At 42.7% G+C, this 15,659-nt stretch overlaps 1 protein-coding gene across 2 annotated transcripts in view; it reads right to left on the bottom strand.

Annotated features, from left to right (window-relative positions):
• The window catches only part of ACOT11 (acyl-CoA thioesterase 11), a 63,975-nt gene extending 54,857 nt beyond the window's left edge, over window positions 1-9,118 (bottom strand). Inside the window, exon 1 of one of the 2 annotated variants that reach the window (XM_081010669.1) lies at window positions 8,887-9,118. The gene's annotated coding sequence lies outside the window, so the exon portion shown is untranslated. The remainder of the gene's footprint in view (window positions 1-8,886) is intronic. The other variant, XM_081010670.1, reaches the window with a different exon arrangement.
• Window positions 9,119-15,659: the final 6,541 nt, after the last annotated feature.

The raw sequence follows: 15,659 nt of genomic DNA, 5'->3' as shown, positions 1-15,659 counted from the left end.
CTGTGTATTAGAATTGGACATCTGCAGGGGGAACCGACACATATACACATCTGCACATGTCACCTTCCCCAGGGCCAGCATGACCAAGGTTTCAAATGAGGTCTATGGGCCTCTGCAGACTGCCGCAGATAGTGCTTTTTTCCTAAAAATATGTTTAGGGGTACTCTCACTTTGACTCAAGAAAAGCACCATTGTATAGTTCAAATTGGGAAAAATAAATACAGTAAATGGACAAAAGTACAAAGATTCACAAAATGTTAAGAGGTATGCATACCCCTGCGTTCCCCCCGCAAAAAAAGCACTGGCCGCAAATAAGATGCAGACAAAGAAAACCATGAAACTCTGGAGGCAGGGCCAGCAATGTGGCCGCAAAGCTCCTTGATTGTGAGAGCACCCTTCTTGAAAATTAACACATAAAAATGGAAATAGGGGTAGGAGTATAGGTGGTTATTGATAATGATTGGGAACTATCTGCAACAACAAAAAGTTCCTTGAGATAGGAAAATTAGGGCTGAAAAAAATCATTTAGAAAATCAATGTTCATGACATGTGTTAAATCAGCAGTATCTGTTCATTTTAAGTACTCAGTGCCAATTTTCATTGTTAACAGATTTCTGTACATCTCCCTTTGATGGATTTAGACCATGGGTTTAAACAATGTGTGTTTTTCATGCATTAATTAGCAAACAGAACTACTGCTGGCTTAAATCGCCTCAATTGTGGGTCCATCCACAGTCCTGTTGTCCCTTGATTCCAAGTCACGGGTACGAGAGGGTTGATTTTGTTGTTGTTGTCCTGCCGCCTTCTCTGGGAAAACACATTCTTTACAGCTGAATCAGAACAAATGTCAAGCCACAGAAAACCCAATTGATGTTTGTTCCAATTCAGCAGTAAACAGTAGTTTTCCTGTGGAAAGTAGAAGGACAAAATACCCCCTATTGGAACCCTGACTTGAAATCACTTGAAATTGTGGATGGGCTCAGAATTACTAGTATTGGGATATAACATTGCTTTAGCCAATGAAACTCAATTAAAAGTTAGACAGTAGAAAAATGTAAATTGGCCAATAACCCTTTTTAATGGATATACCGTACTTGTTCTTAGGAGAGGACAGCAGGCCACTCAGGTTTACAGATGTGGTCCAAACATTTAAAAGCAACAATAGGAAAACACGCTGCTTGAGAGATGCTACAGTGTATTAACAATTAATATAAAGACACAATAGCAAATAAAGACAAATAATCTGCAATTAAGACCACCATTATGAAAATTATGGTGTTAACTACCCTCCGCAAGTATTACAAGATATTCACATCTGCGTTATCCATCTGAGAAAGCAATGAAGAGACAGAGGTCTTTCTGTACCAGCACAATAGTTATCCTAGGAATATGACAAAAGGACCAGCAAATACCACATTATGACCTCAGGGGTTTCATGACCAGCGGAAGCCATATCAAATGGGAGAACCAGCCTAACATTATTATCCTTCAACAATCTTGCTTTGGAGTGTCAGGAACTGCACAGAGGGAGACCTAAATTATTAATTTACATTCTAGAAACATTAACAAGGTGGAAGAATATTTTTAGAGTACTTGGCTACTGAAACTAACCAAGTGTCTGTCCTCATTAAAACCTTCAGTCTCAGTCAGCTGTCAAAATTTTGAAAGCTGTTGACTGATGCAGCCTTTAGGGTCACCATGGCAACAAGATACATTACCTAGGTGATGGCGCTCTTACATTGTCACCCCTTGGGTGACCTAGTTCTTGCAAAAAAGAAGAAGAACTGTTTGCATTATATTTTGGATATAAGCCTTCAAGCTGAATATTGCACCAGTCATGGAGGTAATTAAGAAGAGCAGGATATATGTATTGTGGGGGCAGGATTTTTTTATATAAAAAAAGTAGAAAAGTTGGCCTGATCATTCAGGTCAGTGTCACAAGTCAAGCATGAAGTTCATTTCCCTTGTAAACAGTATGCATTCTCTTTGTATCCAATCAACAATGAGTAGTTTTAAGTTATTTGAAGGACACACTACTGGGAAGTTACGATTTAAGTGGCCCAAATTTCTCAGGAAATTATCTGTCATTTTCCAGATTCATGCCAAATTACTATGACAAACAATGCTACACGAAGCAAGCAGTCATATTGACTGGCAACGAGGTCACACGCAAGCCGCAGAGTGCCATCCTTTGTAAGACTGTACCATCTCTGAATGCATGTAGCAAGGAGCTCTTTTTTAAAAAAAGAAGTTACATGGCTGGAAGAGACTTCTTAAATAACATTAAAGCTCCTCCTAATAACATCAAGTGCTGGCTGCAGACAGAAATAAGGTCAAAATGGGATGACAGACACGAGAAAAGGGGAATGTATTTGCATCTCAAGGAAACCTTGATGTTTACAGAAATACAAACAACATACAACCTAAACCAGAGGGCAGGGGGTGTGGGAAGAAAAACACCCCATCCAATGGAGACTGAGTATGCTCAGCAGCCATGAAATGTTGAACGTCAGTTGCAGAGGAATGGTGGCTGGACAACTCTTTTCACCCTTGGATGAAACTGACTATATTCAATTCAAGTTGTTTACAGGCCTGGTTTTGAGACATACTTACCTTTTGCCCTTATATGCTCCATAGATAGTCTGATAGTTGATGGGGGGCGGTTGTCACCAACTCCTAGGTATGCATCTGCCAAGAATTACCAGCAAACAGTAGAAGCAGAACGCAGAGTGAATGATCAACTTTCAGCTTCACTAGCTCCCAACTTCTCCTTTCCAGCAACTGAATCTCCAGGTCTCAAGACATATGAAACATAAGGAGATGAACAAAACATTCAACCAGTCTACCCCACCACACTTCCACTGTGGCATCCGGCAAGGCAATTAAATTTTCAAGTGATATAGCAATTCACACCTTTTCACAATGATAGAGGATGTCAGCTAAGGTGAAGCGATAGAGAATGTCAGCTAACGCAGAATCAAAGAACCAAGTCCAAATGAAATTATTGCACTTATGCCAGTTAGAAATTACAGGTGGAGGGAATCCTTATGCAGAATGGGAAATTTTTATACCTGACAGTGAGATGGGGTGGGTCTTGTAGGCAACAGATACCCCACTTTCTCTAGAGGCAATTAATCGCCACAGGCAGGTACGATATGTTGGACAGCATAGAGATGGGACAAAGTTCACCCAGTCAATGGAAGGAGTTCTACTCAGCATCTAACTAACATTGTTTGGATCAGAAAAGAGTCCAGGATTATCACTGTTATATATTTCCACACTGTTCATAAACCCTGAAGAGTTCTTGCAGCATCTCACAAATTAACAAACAACAACAAAACACTCAAAACAGTAAGACAGAGCTGCAATATTTAGAAAGCAAGGTAAGACACTCACTAAAATAGAATCCAAAAGGTCTAGGCAAACACACAGAATTTTTTTACCTAGTATTGAAAAGAAAGTCAGCTTCACACAAGCCTCCCTTGGAGAAGGCATTCCAAAGCCAGGACACCACTCCTGGAAAGAGCAGGTCCCCTCACCATCACAAAAGGCAAGGGGATCCAAGAAAGGGCCTCTAAGATAGATCTCCACCTGCAGATTCATTTGGGAGCCAGTAGTTCGCCTGCTTCTTGGGAGGAAAGCAATGACCAACCTAGACAGCATCTTAAAAAGTAGAGACATCACCTTGCCAACAAAGGTCCGTACAGTAAAAGCTATGGTTTTCCCAGTAGTGATGTATGGAAGTGAGAGCTGGACCATAAAGAAGGCTGATCGCCGAAGAATTGATGCTTTTGAATTATGGTGCTGGAGGAGACTCTTGAGAGTCCCATGGACTGCAAGAAGATCAAACCTATCCATTCTGAAGGAAATCAGCCCTGAGTGCTCACTGGAAGGACAGATCGTGAAGCTGAGGCTCCAATATTTTGGCCACCTCATGAGAAGAGAAGACTCCCTGGAAAAGACCCTGATGTTGGGAAAGATGGAGGGCACAAGGAGAAGGGGACGACAGAGGACGAGATGGTTGGATAGTGTCTTTGAAGCTACAAACATGAGTCTGACCAAACTGCGGGAGGCAGTGGAAGACAGAAGTGCCTGGCATGCTCTGGTCCATGGGGTCACGAAGAGTCGGACACGACTAAACGACTAAACAACAACAACAAAAAGTTCCTTAGGTATCCTAACCCTAAACTGTACTTGCCATTTTTTTCTACCTAACCAGGCAGCACGTAACTTGCCTTCTTTGTGCAAAACCTTACTTGCTTTGTAAGCACCTTCGTGGTGTACATATGTGGAGCCACACATATCAGAATTGCTTAGAGAGTCTCTGGGTGGATGGCCCTTCACTGCATGTCAGGGAACTGCCATCAGAGCTAGAGGCGGAGGGAAGGCTCCAAAGGGATGCCGGAGAGGGTCCCAGTAGGAAGAGAGGCAGCCCGTCCGCTGGGGAAGGAAATCAGCGTAACACCAGTAGAGAAGGGGGGCAGATGGGGGAATCGGAGAGGAGGCTCCAAGACTCCTCGCCGGAGACCAGCGGAGAGAGTACGGGTCCTCCGCTACCCACACCCTCCCTACGCAGAAGGCTTCCGCGCAGGGAGACTAGGCGGAGACTAGGCGTCAAAGAACTTTTGTGCTGGAAGAAGTTTAAGAAACGCCCACTGACGGATTCTGCCAGCGACTGAGACAGCCACGGAGCTAGAGGCTGTCCGGTCAGAAAGGGTTCAACCAGGTAACCTAGCCAGCAGTGGCGGCAACTTACGCACGAGCAACCCCTAAACCCATTACACTGCAGTAGGGTAGTGCCCTAGGATCAGCCTTCTCCAACCCTTCATATGTTGTTGGACTATAACCAGCACTTTGGATTAGTAGCCCAAAACATCTTGAGGACACCAGGCTGGGGCAGACTGGCCCAGACCAGGACCAGGGACAGGAACCTGTGGTCCTCCGTATATTGTTGGGCTCCAGCTTCCATGATCAGGAATGATGGGAGTTGTAGGCCAACAACATCTGCAGTACCACCAGTTCTCCACCTGTGGCCTGGATGGGGACCTGGGGAAGGTTTAAAATAGCACAAGCAACACCATTCCTCGCCACTTCGGAGACAGCTGCTTCCCCGCCTTTTATCTTAACCTAAATTCTCAGTTGCTTCAGCTCATATATTCCCAGTTTTCAACCATCAGAGCTTCTTTTACACATTCTGGGAATATTTAAAAACAGAAAGATGAGCAGCAATCGTGAGATTCTCATGGGGGATTATTGGTGTATAATTAAGCAATATCCATAGTAACAAGCAAATCTGCATTAGCCTGACCTAGTTTGAAAAATTCCATCAGCTTGTTGAGGGACAATGACATATTATCTCCCAAAGTACCCCCAACTTTGAAAGCACAACAAAGACAGGACTTTTCCAATAATGAGGCAGCCAGAGACAAGGAACTAGGAACTCCATGGCACAGAGCACGTTTATGTAATTTTAAGTCTGTATAAATTATTAGGGTGAAAGGAAATCCCAAACTTGTGTTTGCTTCACAGATGAACACATCATTATGTCACCTTGAACAGTTTGGAAAGGTGTGGAACGAATTTGTGAACTAAAATACATATTACAAAATCCTACAGAGATGATAAAAGGTAAAGGTACCCCTGCCCGTTCGGGCCAGTCTTGCCAGACTCTAGGGTTGTGCGCTCATCTCACTCTAAAGGCTGGGAGCCAGTGCTGTCCGCAGACACTTCCGGGTCACGTGGCCAGCGTGACAAGCTGCATCTGGCGAGCCAGCGCAGCACACGAAACGCCGTTTACCTTCCCGCTATAAAGCGGTCCCTATTTATCTACTTGCACCCGGAGGTGCTTTCGAACTGCTAGGTGGGCAGGCACTGGGACCGAACGACGGGAGCACACCCCGCCGCGGGGATTCGAACCGTCGACCTGACGATCGGCAAGTCCTAGGCGCTGAGGTTTTACCCACAGCGCCACCCGCGTCCCAGACTTCTCTGATACTTCTCTGCATAAACATTCACATATGAATGGCCTGTGCAAGATTATGCAAATATTCTTTGGGCCTAGCTGAAAATTGCAGCCACCACAATTCACCTTTCCTGCTAAATTCCTCCCAAACCCACCAGCTACATACATAGTCTCACTCCACTCTACTTTTTTTCTTCCATTTCCCCAATGGATGCCCCTTGGTGACTCAGAAAATTTGTAACTACTTTATGCACAACATACATTTAAAGCACCCGCTCCAAAAAAGAAATCTGGAAACTGTAGTTTGTGAAGCATGCTTTGAACTATAGCTCAGTGAGGAGTAAACGACAATTGCAGGATTCTGGTTTTTTTTGTGGGGGAGGTTCCTGTGTGTACACAGAGAGTATTACATTCCAGGGGTGAAATGAGGTCACCAAAAGCTTATACCATTCTGCATTATTTATATTTATTCTCTCTCTCTCTCTCTCTCTCACACACACACACACACACACACACAGCGAGAGAGAGAGAGAGATTGAGCATTGGGAAAGATACAGCATAACTCCTAAAGATATTGTAAACTTACTTTTCTCCCTCAGATTTTCAGTGTGGGGAACACCCAGTCTCCACAACAATGCTGTTGACTTACAGGCTCTAAAACAGACACACTTTTTCCAGCCCATTTATTTCTAAAGATGACTGGTCTACTGTTCTGATGTGTATGCACACACAAGAACCTGTCTGACACCGCCTCCAGCTGCCTTCTTCAAAAAAGAATACTTGGCAAAGGTCAGCTATTCAGATCCCTCAAGGTCCATCCTCCCAGTAGACAGAAACTGGCCAACTAAACTTGCCTAATTGGTTTGCCCTCTGTGGCAATCTCTTTTTTAACAACCAGAGTCATAGGTTGGGATGGGGAAGACGTTGAGAGATCGTTTGGGCCAGCTTCCCATCTCACTACAACAGCAATAACATGCTTGAGAAAGTAAACAGAAAAGTCATTCAAAAGTCATTCAAGGAGGTTCAAAGTCCCTGTCATGCACTTTATAAATAACTAGTGAAACAGGAGGAGTGTATATGGATGTGTGGCTCAGGGACAGGAGAGTCCTTGCATAAAGGAACCATAAACCACAGGACATACCTTGGCTACAGCTTGTGGTTAGTGTAGAGGGAGCTAAACTATGAGCCTGTGTTCAGACAACATGCTAAGTCAAACTGCGGCTTGCCTAATCATTTATTTATTTATAAATAATAACACAATTTCATTAAAATATCAAAACTGTGTACAAAAAAATCTATACAATAAAATAACAGACAAAATAACCCGGAATCACAAATCACCAGTCAACAGTTTAAAACGAATCTCTGTAAGCCTGGCAGCAGAAAAAAAAAAATCTGTGAAGATTAAATATAAAATAATAATGTTGGTGAGATAGGACAGTGGCAGGTTCAGATTTTGTTCTCAGCAAACCTTTCTCTTCCTCCCAGCTGTCCCTTAAGTTGCCCTCTGTGCTAGATGCTACTCCATCTCCTTATTCATCACTAGAGGGACAATAACTGCAAGAAGGAGCAGCAGCAGCAGGGAAGAGGAGGCAGCGGTGGCAGCCAGGTCCCAAGAGCTATGCCAGCCATAGAGTAACCACACATCTAGAAAGGCAAGGGCACTAACACCTAACTAGGCACTTCCTTCTGGATAAGGGTCAATGTATGATTGTGTTGCTTTACATACGTCCACACTGGACACACAGTCTTCCATTCATGTCTGCCAATGCAGCAGACAAGGCAAAAGGGAAAATAACTGAGTGTCACTCCCAGAAATTATTGACACTGAGTTAGTGCATCCCAAGCGCCAAATAAATCTCCACCTAGTCATGGGGAATAATCTATGGAGAGCATTTGGTCATGCCATTCCTGACCCACAAGGACCTTTCCAAATGGACAGTTTAGAGCACATTTACTGCAGGGAAGCCATGCATCTTTCTGGGACAGAATTCCATGATATTCTTGCATCTTCCACAGATGGAAACCGCAAGCAACTAGTGTTCAAATATTGCTCTTCAAATGCTGGGAAAGTTCTGTTCCCAGCTTAGCTCTATTTCTGCTCAATGAGTAGCAACTCATTGCATGAAAAACACAGTCTTCTATAGAAAAGTCAGATCTATCAGCAGTTTCCATTGTGACTCAGCCATGTTTAGAAAGTGTGGAGCGCGGAAAATGTGGACCAGCTTTTGGTGGGGAAAGTGAAAGGCACATTTTAGACTCTTTTTTTGGCTCCAGAACCAACTTAGCAGTAATTCTCTACACCAAACAAACAAGCTGGTAAAAGTTCCAAGCCTCATTCACCTTGGAGATTATATACTTAACAGAGATTCTGAAGTCTAAACCCAGCTACCTGAAGAACCATCCTGTCATCCATATGAGAAAATTTAGCATGAGAGGGTAACTTGCAAAGTGGAGGTAGGAATCCTGAAAAAGGCCACAGATTTCTACTTGTGGGACTGTCAGGGAGTTTGGAAACTATTGCTGAAAAAGCTGAGTCTGTAGATGTTCTCTTCCTTTATCTGATAAATGCCATGTCATGGAAGAGAAATAAAACAGTCCACTGCTCCATCAAGAACCTTCAGAAATAAAGTGTGCATTTCCCTCTTAACCACAGAAGTGTTGCTGTTTTTATCACAACTGCGCACCACTAAAGAAGTTTGCTTCAAGTTCTGCCTAAAGGCAGCTTCATCAGTGCAGAGGTATTCAACGCTAAACACACAGCGCTCTAGCAGCCCTCACTAAGATCAGGAGTTCACTGGTTTGAGAAGTCCTTTCCTCCACCCTTTATTATTATTTTAACCCAAAAATAATAACGTTTCTCACACCCCAGGAAAACTCTTAGCCGTGGCTAGGTCTCTCCCAATCTCCTCTGCCCCTCTCACCTTCGCCAGAGGAAGCTGAAAACTGCCAAAGATTGTTCCTGTGAAGCAGACAGGCACTTGCACTGAGCGATCTCAGTTCAGGCTGCGACTCGCAGTGAAGGAGGAACCCCAGGCCACCTGCACGCCGGACTTCTCTGCCCCATGCTTTTTATTCTCTCTCTGTGAGTCCTTAGGGCTTTCCAGGCAGAGCCACTGCCAGGGCTTTCCTTCGGATCACTGGGGAGTGGTAAACCCTCAACTTCCGTAAAAAAAAAAAGTCTTTTGAAGTTTTCTTAAGGTGGAACTTTGTAGAACTGTTCATCGTTAGCCAACTTTCCTAACACTTTCATCAATCCCCTCTCCCATTCCTTTTAAAGTAACAGAAATTTCTCCATAATTTTCAAGAACCTCGAGCATTGGCTACATACTACTTCTTACCAATTTGTAGGAAATAAACAAAGAAGCAGAAGAGCCTTGATTCTGAGGTTGCTTCCAGAAGGCCCCTTTAACGAACACCCATCTTATTCAAAGTACATTCACCACACATTTAAAGCACATGACTTTCCCCCAAATAATCCGGGGAACTGTGGCTTCCCCCTCACAGACCTACAATTCCCAGTAACCCGAACAAACTACAGTTCCCACAATCCATTGGGGCAATTCACAGGCTTTAAAGGTGAGTTGGATGTGCCTTAAATGCACGGTGTGGATCTTAAGGTTGCGTCAATACTTTCCAGTGCATGTCCCTGTCATTTTCCTTATCACAGAAAGTCCGTTTCTTTGGCGTTTGTTTTGCAACAGCTCCAAATGAGCTTTAACGCACAGCCTGAATTTGCCAGTGACTGTCTGGAAGCCAAATTGTCGGTGTGATAAATTTTAAGGCAATTTAAAGTTTATATTCTATTACAAATCTCAGTATTTCAGCCTTACAAAATCTTCCTAAGTCATAAATATAGGAGGGGGGCGTAGTTGGACAATATGGCCAATAAGCCATGTAAATGTGAAGAGGAATTTGTTGGCCGTGGCAGTAGGGAATAGTTATTCCAAGATATATCCTTTCTTCCCCCACCAGCATCACCTATGAGACCAAAGTTGTAAAAACCTGCCACAGCCACAGTGTGAAGGATAAAAGCCAATCTCCAAATAACTGAGACATGTTCTAAGTGTAGCCAATAACTGAGCAAACAAAGAGGTAAGTGGAGGCTGCAGTTGTTGCACTCGCGGAACTACCAACTGTGAATTCATGACTACCATTTTACACACACACACACACAATAACATTAAGAAGAGCCTGCGGGATCCGGTCTAGTTTAGCACCCAGCCCTCAAGGTGGCCAACTAGATGCCTGTGGGAAGCAGGACGCAAACACAAGAGCTTTCTCCCTGCTCCTGTGGTTTCTGTGGAGGCAGAGCCTAGTAGCCATTGATAGCTTTATCCTCCACAAAGTTGTCTAATAGTGGCCATCCCTTCTTCCTGTGGGAGTGAGTGCCATAGCTTAAAACTATTTGCTGGGTGAATAAGTAATTTTATCTGTCCTGAACCGTCCAACATTCAGCTCCATGAGATGTTCATGCGTTCTATTGTTATGAAAGATGGAGAAAACCTGCTCTCCATCCACTTTCTCCATGCCATACAATAATTTTAAATGTGTCTAATGTATTAAATGTATTTAAATGTCGGCTGTGTGCCTGTGCTACGCACCCCCTTAGTCCGTCATGCTTCTCATTTTTAGTCTCATCCTTAAACAAATCAAATGTATATACTTAAGTTTGATTGCATAATAGGGAACAAATGTAGCTCTTTGCAGATGGTTCAGATCATCTGGATATCGTTGTCCCTCCAACCCATATTCCTCGCTGTGCATGTTACCCTCTTTTCTTACCCTCCCTTCAAACTCAAGCCAAATATGTGCAGTCAGGCAACACCCAGCTGAGAGACCCGAGGGCTCAAGAGTAAATATCCAAGTGTACAGGAAAAAGCAACTCTAAAGAAATATAAAGGCATTTATAGTAAAAACTAGCAGAAAGGATTGGAAGCCAAGACCTTACCCTCTTGTGGATCATGACAAGGGGATGTTATTGCCTTGTTCAATTCCTTTTAACCTTTTCAGTGTTTGGAATATGCATTAATAAAATTCCTCACAAGTACTTAGATTTCCAAGAGCAAAAAGGTTTGTTCTGAATTGCTCTAGAATATTATCCAGGAATTACAGCATCCAACATCCACATCTGGCTTGAAGTAAAGTATGACTAGATGCAAAAATATCCCTCCTCAGTTTCAAGATTCCTCTGGGATAGTGCATCTACTACATACATGCCTAATCTGTTGCAGTGGCTGAACTTCCCATGTGGTTAGGAAGCATTTACAGCACAGCCTTTACAACACAACCCTATATGTTACTCAGAAGTAAATTCAATAGGGTTAGGCTCCAATCCTATAAATGCATTAAGTGTTACTTTTAATTTCTGATTGCACAATTTTGTTTCTGACAGCAATGTGAAACGATCCATACCATGCATTTAAAGTACAATCAATGTGCATTTAAAGTACATGACTTTCCCAAAATAATCATGGGAACTGTAGCTTCACAGACCTACAACTCCTAGTACCCCTAATGGACTACAATCCCCAGAGTTTTAAATCATGTGATTTAAATGTATGTTGGATCTGCTTTAAATGTATAGTGGGTGTTTGGGGAGGGGTGCTTTTTTCTTCACTTCCCCCAATTTCCAACTCTCCGTGTCGTGCAAGTCCTCGCCATTTGATTTTACTATGAGAGATGTGGAAAAGCTCCTTAGATGAGCAGAGGTGACGCAGGCCACCAGTTTGCATACTGAGATGTGTGCAGAACACTTACCAATCATTGTAGGGGCAATAATTAAACATGTGCGTATTAACTGCTGCTATGTGCATTAGCCATAAAGTGTCTCACGGATCCCTCTACAGAGCATCCACATCATGGAACATCTTCACATCACTGCTAATTCCTGTATGGGGCAGCTGCTCCAATATGGAAAGCACTTCCAGCTGCTTCCATAATACATCTTATTGACCAGCCCTCTGCTGTCCTGGTGTCATCAACAAGAGCACAAGCATTGGATCAGCTGTTCAGTGTGAAAAACAGCAAGAGACCCTCATAATCTCCAGGTTTTGCCATTTTGGCAAGCACACTACCATCATTCTAGAATACAGACCCATGAAGAACTTGTGTTTATAATGCAAGTAGATATCCAGAACTCAGGGGTAACAGAAGCAGCAAAAAATCAAGACCGGGTTTAGGTGTGGGGCCGAAGTTTGGAGGCAGCAATTCTGAGAAGAGTTATTCTATGTTCTTAAGATCCCTTTTTCAAACAGCTTCTTGTGAAAATCTGCCCCTTGATAAAAGTTACCACTATAAATTCTTCTTCCCTGGTACAGTGGTACCTCGGGTTACATGCACTTCAGGTTACAGACTCCACTAACCCAGAAATTGTACCTGGGGTTAAGAACTTTGCTTCAGTATGAGAACAGAAATCGTGCTCCGGCGGCACGGCAGCAGCAGGAGGCCCCATTAGCTAAAGTGGTGTTTCAGGTTAAGAACAGTTTCAGGTTAAGAATGGACCTCCGGAACGAATTAAGTACTTAACCCGAGGTACCACTGTAATACCAAGGATGGGATGTGACTTATGCCTTAATGTGCAAAGTCATATTACAGTGCTTTCCTCTTCTTTTCTTGTTTACACAGTGAAGGGAATCACCATTCCTAAGTTTCCTTTACCGCAAGGAATTGCATCTTTTCTTACAAGGGCATATGAAAAATGTCTAAGAAATCCAGAGCCTCCAGCCTAGAGACTTGACATTATTCTTATTTAGGGAGCTGCACATCTTCCATTGTCCCATAATAAATATCGAACAGAAAACCTGTTAAGTAAAAGATGGCATTATCCACTGAAGAAGAAGAGCTTGGGGGGCAAATATCACCACATTGTTTATGGCATACCATCCATCTGGCTCAGATTTTATCTGGAATACATATCCAGTGCATCTCTCCAGAAGTGGTGTGCTCCAGAACATTTTATAGTATTGCTTCTCTTCCCTCCCACCCCCTCGCTCCCACAGGCTTGTTTACAATGTGTACACTTTTATGGCTCAGGAAAGAAAACAGCCTCTATAATCATGCATAGTAATCAACCCTCATTATTTACTCTTAATGATTTTACAGTATTTTTACACTAGTCCCCTAGAAATTTTAGTCATCCCAAAGAGAATAGCTTGCCTGTAACCATTTGCTAATTGCACGTATGAATGTCAATTAATTCACTTAGCTAATTATCCACTCTATGAACATCATGCACCAAAGAACTGTAAAAAGACAGGCATATGGTAATAGATTTGGAACAGAACATAGCATGTTGGTGGGTATTCATTTCATCAGATGAGGCATTGTGGGGGGGAGGGGGAATGGACACATGTGTATTAAGTTAGTATGTCAGCACACCCTGGATGAAAAGGCACTGTCAGCTTGGGGAATACCAGCTCCATAAGCCATAATTACAGCATTATGCTAATTGTGCCTGAACATTGATCAAAATATCACTGGAAGGATACTGCAACAACACTACAACTTTGGTTTGGAGATCGCATCGTAAGTCAAGCGTTTAAGAGGTTCTAATCATCTTGCTCCTTTCAACATAAGCAAGAATTATGTTTCATCTAGGAGTCCTCTTGAAAATCGCTAATAGGGAAAATGCACACAGCTTAATTGGCAGAATTCCTCATAAACCTAATCCCAAAGAACCTAAATGTTTCAAGAGGCCTCACATCACATGTTTTGGTCCAAGAGATGCAGCTGTATTCAAGTATCAGCCTTTGGTTCTAGAACACTTATCGGATAAGGAGAGCAAAGCCCAAACAACTGAGTTTTATCAATTTTGCTCTCCGGAAATCAGCAGCCAAGAACTGCAGGTTTCACAACAAGGTCACATCCACACCATACATTTACGCTGCTTAAAGTGTTGTGGTTGCTCTAAATATATGATGTGGTTGTGACAACTAAAACTTGACAAATCCGTGTTTATCTGTGAGAGGAGGACACTAACATTGGGCGTTTTCAGACTAGCAATTCCTATTCAGCAATTGCTCTTCCACCATAAGTATGATGAAGAAGAAAAGCTACAGCACTTTGTGTGTACAGCGTACATTCTGCTATGCTCCAGCCACACTAATGGGGATAACATAGTCATGTGAGCATAGAAGGGACCATTTACCTGAGCGTGTCATTTACATAGGAATATATGCCAAGCCAGATCATTGCTCCATCTAGCTCAATACTGTCTACTTTGACTGGCAGTGGTTCTCCAGGATTCCCAGTCCTACATGGAGATGTCAGTGATCTTTTACATGCAAAGCACTTGCTCTACTCCTAACCTCCTTTCTCTTCAGCCCATTGAACTATTGTTATTTTTAAAATTTGCATGGAAACGTGTTTGTTTTTTTTACTTACGTGCTTTTGCATAACTTCTTCAATACTTTTTAAGGCAAAGAAGGTGTTTCAGTACAAGTTTTAAAAACTCAGTTCATAAACAACATACTGATAAAATGGCACCACCATGAAAAGGTAACTCTGGAGGGGCAGGGAAGCAAATGCATGGCAACGGACTCATGTGCTCAATATGTCACTCCACATCCCCTGACCACATCTATTTAAAAAGATGGAAGCATTCTATGCCTAATGAAAGGAGCTAAGAGTTCCCCAGACATCATTTCAATATTGCTCCCCCACCCCACCCCACCGCCACCTAATAATTAGTAGCCACTCACTTAGTTAACTTTAGTGCATAAGCTTCTCTGTCTAGTACACTTCCCTTCCCCCTTATATGTAATCAATGTACCACATATGCATGTGAGATGCTATCAGAAATATTTGAGGGCTAGTAACACCTGAAGACCTGCATGTAAAGTTATTTCAGCTTTGATCTGCACATTCAACAGTTCTGAGGTAGTAGAGTCAAGGACAGAACTTCAGATTACAAGGGGCGAGGCAGGAAGATGCCATTTGATGGTGGTGGTGGTGGTGATGAATTGTACCCCACCCACCTGACAAAATATAAAGGAACACAACAAATGCTTCCTTGCCTTAAACAAAAACAATCCCTTCAAGAAGATGACCCAGAATAAATGAGAGAGTAGTTCTTCCGTGTACTCTGCTAATTTTCCTATTTAGGGATATATTCAAAAAATCTATCCACACAACCCCCGTAGTCTGAAATGGAGCAGACCATGCTATCATCTCAAAACTCTACAACCTCATCCGCTCCTCATTCAGCTACATGTGTAGCTCTGGTCCCACTAAATTCTTAATACAAGTAACTAAAGATAATACTACCTTATCATCATCTTATTTATGATAGAGTTTACCCAGGATTTGAACTGGAGGACTTCTACCTCAAAGAGATCATGCACTTAACCTCTCGCCCGTAATGTTGGCTCATGAAGACTCTTTAAAAGCTGGACATAAACTGTAATCTCCTTTCACAGCTAAAGAGGATGCTGAACCATCACAATTCCTTCCGAGATGCAAGAGCCCTCATTTACACAAGTGCGCTCTCTCTCTCTCTCTCTCTCTCTCTCACACACACACACACACACACACACACACAATGTTATGCAGCAAGCGTTCTACAACCTGGGAACTCTGTACTTCCAAAGTGCATAATAAAAGCAGTTTTGCAGACATCTCCAATGGAAAAGGCTCATTATGAAATAGGAAAGAGTCACTAGCTGGCGCATTAGCCTAATAAATCATAGCATTATAG

This window comes from Podarcis pityusensis (assembly GCF_964106645.2).
Source record: "Podarcis pityusensis genome assembly, chromosome: 6".
NCBI classification, from domain to species: Eukaryota; Metazoa; Chordata; class Lepidosauria; order Squamata; family Lacertidae; genus Podarcis; species Podarcis pityusensis.
This window is presented reverse-complemented; position numbering and strand designations above follow the sequence as displayed.